At 62.7% G+C, this 6,808-nt stretch overlaps 1 long non-coding RNA gene across 1 annotated transcript; it reads right to left on the bottom strand.

Annotated features, from left to right (window-relative positions):
- Nucleotides 1-2,257: 2,257 nt before the first annotated feature.
- LOC309975926 lies at nucleotides 2,258-5,621 on the bottom strand. Its single transcript, XR_014326977.1, has 3 exons — nucleotides 5,576-5,621; nucleotides 3,462-3,581; nucleotides 2,258-2,338 (listed from the first exon to the last, which is right to left on the bottom strand). It is a non-coding gene; the product is annotated as an uncharacterized lncRNA (long non-coding RNA).
- Nucleotides 5,622-6,808: the final 1,187 nt, after the last annotated feature.

Raw genomic sequence — 6,808 nt, 5'->3', positions numbered from 1 at the left:
ATTTGGAAGGAATCTGTACTCACTTCCATGCCCGAGACATTTCTCGTGTCTCTTCTGTGTGCCGGGCCCCCGGCCGACGAGGAGGCCCCTGAGCAGTGTCCAGGGGCGCAGCTGCCCCCCACCCCTTGCAGTTCATCACCGTCGGCGCCCAGGCACCACCGGCCTGGGTTATGGTACCGGCAGTGCTAGGGCAGGTGGGCGGCACATCTCACACTCGGCATTCTCTCTGGGGCTGCCCCGCATGCCGCTCCGGGCGCCAGGCTGCTGCTCGTCGGCTGGCACACTTGGGAGCAGCCTGGGGCTCGTCTGGTCGGGCCCTTGGGCAGAGACACAGAAAAGCCCAGCACACCGTCCCTGACCTTGGCCTGCCTGAACCACAGTTCCCGGGGTGGCCCTCAGGTGCCGCTGATGCCAGCCAGGGCCCCGTCCGCTCAGGAGTGCCCTGGCTGGGCAGCAGGGCAGCCAGCGGGCTTGGGGCGGGGAGGGGACATACGAATGGGAACGGGCGGTGGGACCAGTTACCCGTGTCCCCTGCACAGTTCTGGGCACACGGGGCCTAAGAGATGGCTCGCCCACGTGAGTGACTGCGCAGAGGGTGGCATTTGGACACGCCCACTGTGGGGTCCCACGTGCTGCCCGCACCCGCCCCTCCTTCTCACTGAACCAGCTTGGCTGGGGGAGACCCTGAGGCCGTTGCACACACCCCTTCATTGAGCACCTACTGTGCAGGGAACCCTCATCCTGCTGGGGAGACTGGCTGGGGCCGGAAGGGCGCCGCCTGTAGGTGCTGGGGAGGCGTCACGGGGAAGGGCCTGCTGGGAGACAGGTCGGGGCATTGTGGGGCTCAGGAAGGGCCCACGGGTCCCCTCGGGCGCGTGCAGACTTCAGAAGTGCAGAGGGGAGGAAGCACGGAGGGCACCTGGACCTGGATCCGGTTTGGGACCCGTGGCCCCTGGGTCCCCGCGGTTCTGCCGGGTCAGGCCCTCTGCGACCAGCCCCTGGGAGGACAGGCGGGCGGCCTCGGGCCCTGCTCTGTTCTGAGCGACAGGAGCCACGACGGCCCGAGGGGGCCAAGCTCCGGTCCCCTGTGGGTGGGAGCCGACCTCCAGTACAGCTGTGAGCCGGCAGGCGGGTGGCCGGGGCGGGGGGGGGGGGGGGCGTGGAGGTCTGGCCTCCATCCCAGGCCCCACTGCCCGGCCCCCATCCTGGGCGGGATGCCCCCTGCCAGCACCTGTCACATCTCGCGGCAGACAGCAGTAGGCGATGACCGAGCGCCAGGTGCCCCGCTGGTGCCCCTGCCCCCGCCCGCCACCCTCTGCTGCTCCCCAGAAAGACAGACCTTGGCACAAAGCGGGAGAGGGAGAGGACGCGGCCCATGGCCCATCTGGGAGCCGACGTTATTTTCTGATCCAAGGAAACATGTGTTCCTGCTTCTCCTTTCAGAGCAGGGCGGGCAGCAGCCCCAGGACCGGGAGCCCCGCCCTGCACTGGGCAGGGAGGTAGGGACCTGGGCTGAGCCCAGAGCCCCTGTTCTCTGCCCTACTCCCCCCGCCCCCCTACCGCCTGTTCTGTCTCTCCAGGGACTCCTGGCCAGGTGCTCCCGTGTCACGCCCCCCCCCCCCGCCCCCCGCCAGAAGATGCCCGAGGCTGTCACTGCCGACCCCCAGGTACAGGGGCTCCTGGGGCAAACATGGTAGCCTCCCCTGGAGTGCCATATGTGTTTACTGAGGGACCCCCCTCCGCTATTTCTCACACACAGGAGCCGTGTTTTTGAAAGATATGGCTGCCAAACAAGCTGCATTTATTACATAATGATTAATTCATTGCCCCCATTTCTTATTAATCAAAGACATCCATAACTGCCTCCCCGAGCTTTGGGTGGGGGGAGATAGCCAGCGGGGCTGTGAGCTGACAGCTTCTGGCCCAGAGCAGGGCCCTGCTGGATTTGTGTCAGCGTGGCCTCGTCTGGGATAAATGCGTAGTACCCCTGAGCTTCCTAGAAGAAATGGAGACAGCTCGGGGACCCCCACCCGTTGCTTCCCTAAGCTCCTGGGGCCACCTGGGATGTTTCATCACCCCTTCTCCAGCCAGCCCTGAGCTCAGGCTGGCCACTTGGCCACTGGCTGACCGGCAGCATGGCAGAGGATGAGGGAGTGGAGTGGGCCCATCCCCATCTCTGGGAGCTGCCATCAGTGGCTGCCTGGGGAGGAGAGTGGGGGCCTGGGCCGAGGTCAGGACTGCTCCGAGCAGAGATGGACAGCAGCCTGGCAAGCTGGTCCCGAGCATGGAGGCCGAGAATCCTGGGGTCCAGGGGCATCTGAGATGCCTGTCTTCTCACCTACCAGGGGCCAGACAGAGGAGGAAGCTGAGGTTGGGCCTGTGCCATTCACCCCTTCTTGCAACTTCTTTGTCTGACACTGACTGTGGGGCCTGGCACCCACCAGGAAAGTCACAGTCATTGCTGCCCCGTGTGGTGCTGTGCCAGGGGTTGCCCAGGGAGGAAGGGACCAACAAGAAGGCACTTAAGCCAGACCAGGGGGTGTGGTCAGGGAAGGCTTCCCGGAGGAGGTGCTGCTGCAAGAAGTTGGTTGGTGTTTTTTGAGGTGGGGGGGCTACTTTTTAAATAACTACTTCGTGCTGTTTGCCATCAGGTGCTTTTCACAGACGCTGTCGTGTTTAATTTGCACCAACAATCCTGTGAGGTAAGAAATAGCTTCCACATGTTCTCAATGAGTAAGCTACGGCTTGGAGGGGAAGTTGCTTGGCCACCTCACTCAGCCAGGTTTAGAACTCCAAGGGGTTCTTAAAAAGATGATAGAAAAGATGTAAGGGGATGGGAGGTGAGTCTGGCACGCCTGGCGGAAGAAACGGTGGATGCAGAAGCATGGCAGTGGGAGCAGCTGTGGTGCAGAGGTGTGCTGGGGTCTGGAGGAGCCTTGATGCTCTCAGCAGACAGCTGGGGAGCCGAGGCAGGTATATGAGGGCGGAAGTGACGTGGTCCCACTGCAAGTCCCTGGGGGCTCCAGCTCCTGGTCGGACCTCCCCTGGCCAGCAACCTCCTGCTTGCCCGGTGCCCAGCACGCCTCCCAGATCTGCTGTGTCTTTTTCTGCTCCTTATCTCAGGAGACAGCAGCCAGGCTGGCACGGGGCATCAGGGAAGTGCTCAACGCATCAGCCCCCAGGGACCTCCCAGACCTGCCCCCGGATCCTCCGCTGCCCGTTTCCCTGTCCAGAGGAGACTGAATAGCAGACAGCATCTGCCTGTCAGCAGAGAGTTCCCGCTCAGCGCCCCCCCCCCCCCCCCCCCGGCCGCCTCCCCAGAGAGCCAGCAGCACTTCCGCTGCTGCCTAATAGCTCTCCCGGCTGGAGACAATCCTTGATGTGCAGCCTGCGTGCACGAGCCTGAAGAGCAGCCGCCAGCCCTCCCTGCCCTGCCCGAGCCCCTGCCCAGCCCTGCTCACCTCCTGAACCGACGTCCCCCACCTGCACCGCACAGGCGGCCGGCAGAGGCCTTGGCTCCCACTCTGGGTGATGTCGGGATGAAAGGGCATCCAGGAGCATCTCAAGTGGCGTTCTCTCCCCTGCGATCCTGAGATGCCCCGAGAGGCAGTGTTATTAGTGTCGCCTTCGTTTCAAAGAGAAAACGGAGGCTCAGAACGGGGAGGTGATGAAGTCGGGCCACTTCGGCTGCATCTTTCCACCTCTGGGTTCCAGGAGTGGACCGTGTTCCCTCAGGCCGAAGGACCTCCACCCCTGCGGCCTCTCCCCTTCTCTGCCCTCTCTTTGAGACCCCATCTCAGGGAAGCCTTTCTGCCCCAGTCCCCTGCCCTGAGCACTTACGGAGGATGGCCTTTGTTGACACCTAAGCTCCACGAGGGCATCCCCAGAGCCCAGAGCCCCTCATGAGTATTTATTGAAGGGTAAACGAGGAAATGGGTAAGTGGATCCCTGAGCTAGTTAGGGTAAGGCTGGTTGCAGTAACAGACAAACGCTAACATTTCCAGAAGTTCATTCTTCACACATGAGGGCAGCAAGAGTTTCTGGCCGATGGGTGGCTTCTCCTGTGTCGAGGCCCTGCCTTCCCTTGCGGCCTGGGCTTGGTCCCCATGCCTGGGCGGGGCACCTCACCTGCCCTCACATGCCACTGGCTGGAACTGAGTTATGTGACTGTCCCCAGTTGCAGGAGAGGCTGGGAGATACAGTCCAGCTGCGGCTCCAGGGAGAGGACGTGGGTTTTGTCGACTTCATCAATGTAGTTTTCACTGCGGCCCCGCAAGACGGGTATTACTCTCAGCCCCTTTTGCACACGAGGAGACTGAGGCTCAGATGACATGTTCCGGCCAGAGCCGGCCCGAGGACCCGTGTTGTCAAGTGCTGCCCTGCCCTGCTTCCTAAAGGCCACCTGTCCATAGTGTCCTGCTGACACTCTCACCCTGTCTCGACACACCAAACGCGTGGGCATTTAAGGAGGCGGCCAGTGTGCAGAGCCGCAGGGGCTGGCTCCCCCTTTTCCTCCTCTTATGAGGGTTTGTTCTCGCCTGGGGGCGGGGTATGTCTCTCCATCATTTTAGCTGTCCATGTTTGTTGGACGGCTTCTGTTTGTTCCTAAGTCACCAGCTCTGGGCTCCTGCGGGGCTCCTGTGCACGGAGGCTAAGGCAGTACTCACCCTCCCGCACCGGGGGTGGTAGTTAGTGGTTGGTAGGCTCACGCGTGCCCACTAACCGCTGGCCGTCGACTTCAGGTTCTGTCTTCCCCGTCCCCTGTGATTGACAAGTGCTCTCCTGCTGGCCTTTCTGCCACTTGGCAGCTGCCCCCTGCCTGTCACCCACGCAGAGGAAGGACAGATGCCCCCAGAGGGAAAGCTGCAGGAGGGTGATGGTCAGTGCTGTGATAGCGTCTGTATGGAGGGTAGTTCCAGGAGTGGTGCCTCACCAAGCCTGGCTTCCGGGAGGAGGTGACACTTGACACGTTGACAGGTGGGAAGGGCGTGCCAGGCACAGGGAACAGCTTAGCAGAGGCTGGCAGAGCCTGGCTCCTGGCTCTGCCTCAGCCCCAGAGCCTGGTCTGCTGCCCAGACCAGTAACCCAGGTCCTTCCTATCTGAGCTGAGGGAGTAGTCTAGTTCTAGTTGTGGAGGAGAGAAGGCCTGGGAAGAGAAGAGGAAGGAGGAAGGACAGCAGGAAAGGAAGAAGAGGGGGACCTGCCGAGGCCCTGTGCTGTCACCTCTCAGGCCTGGTCGCCTCTGCTCCCTGTTCTCAGCTACACACGCGGGGCCGCCTTGCTCCCCGCCCCGTCGCACTGGCTCTTCCTCTGGCTCCAACGCCACACAGCTGATTCCTCTCCCTTTAGCCTTCCCTCGGTGTCACCTCTTGAGGAGGCCGCCAGATCACCCCGTGTAAGGCTGCGGACCCTGACATTTCCCATTCTGCTCACTCCAATCTGTGTTTTCCCCGAAGCGGCGCTTAGTCACCTCGCCCTGTAATTTGCTTACGTTTATGCTCGTTGGTTGCGTCCCTTCCGCACCCTGCCTCCCGGTATAAGCCACCCGAGGGCAGGATTTTGTTTGGAGTCTGACCTGTTCGGTGGCGGATCTCTAGCCTCTGGACACAGCAGGCTTTCAGTAAATGTTGAATTAAGGAGCGAATTCAGCCCTGGGCAAAACGTGACCCTATTTCTCAGTGGACGAGGGCGGGAGGCCGAGCGCACCGCGGGCGAGACCCCCCACTGGCCCCCACCCCCGGCCCGCGGGCGCGTCCCCGGCTGCGTCCGGGGCGGTGCGAGGGCGCCGGTAGTCATGGTTACAGCGCCGGAGACTGTGTGGGTTTCTGGCCTTTTGTGTTCGCACGGGCCCCGCCCCCGCCTGGCCGCCGCCCCTGATTGGCCGACACGCTGCGGAGAGGCGGGGTATCCCGGGCAGGAAGTGGGCGGGGCGTGTCTCTGGCGCGCGCGGCCGGGATTAACCAGGCGCGCGCGCGTGTGTGTGCGGCTGGAAGGGGCGGGGCTTCCGGGACGGCCTCCGGGGGGCGTGGTTGGGGGAGTGCGCGTGGATGGCGCCCAGAACAAAGGCCGCCTCGACCTGGCTCCGTCTCTGGTCGTTTCTTCTGGTCCCCGGGGTCTGGCAGTGAGAGGCCCGACTTGGCCAGTGCCTCCTAATCTTGGTACGCGCACTTTGTGGTCCACCTCGCCAATCTGTCCCCGACCGGCCCCTTCCTGCCACAGGGCCTTTGCACGTGCATTGCCTGTTCCTGGTCTCCAAGTCCCTTATCCTGGCCAGTTCCTCACCCTTCCTCTGGAAGCTTTCCTAACAGACCACGTGCCTGCACCGCTTAGGCCGTGTCTCCCGTGTGGTTGAACCTTTAATCGTGCATCCCCCTCCCACACCAGATTGCCGTTCAGGCAGGGTCCTGCCCGTGGCCTGGCACACAGTAGGTGCTCAGTTTATATTGTTGAATGAATCCATTCATTTGGCTGCCTCCAAGGCCTCCTTGGCAGGCGGAGGGCTGGACGCTGGGGCTTGGGAGAAAGGGAGACAGATGTCCCTTCACGCCCAGACACAGAAGAGCTTATGTCCAAGGCCAGGCCATGGGGTGAGCATCTGGCCTGGATGCCAAGCCGGAGGAGCCTGGCTTGGCGTGTGCCCGTGGTGAATGGCCCCCTGTTCTGGCAACATGGGGAGCCGTGGGGTGGCCCCGCCTAGGAGGCACACATGGTACAGAAATGGGCTGGTGAGGGCTGCTCAGCACACCTTGGGAACAGAGACCTTGGGAGGCCCAGTGGCCCACTCACTGTGCCTGGAGTGGGAGTGACA

This window comes from Leucopleurus acutus (genome assembly GCF_964270905.1).
Source record: "Leucopleurus acutus genome assembly, chromosome: 19".
NCBI lineage: Eukaryota > Metazoa > Chordata > Mammalia > Artiodactyla > Delphinidae > Leucopleurus > Leucopleurus acutus.
This window is presented reverse-complemented; position numbering and strand designations above follow the sequence as displayed.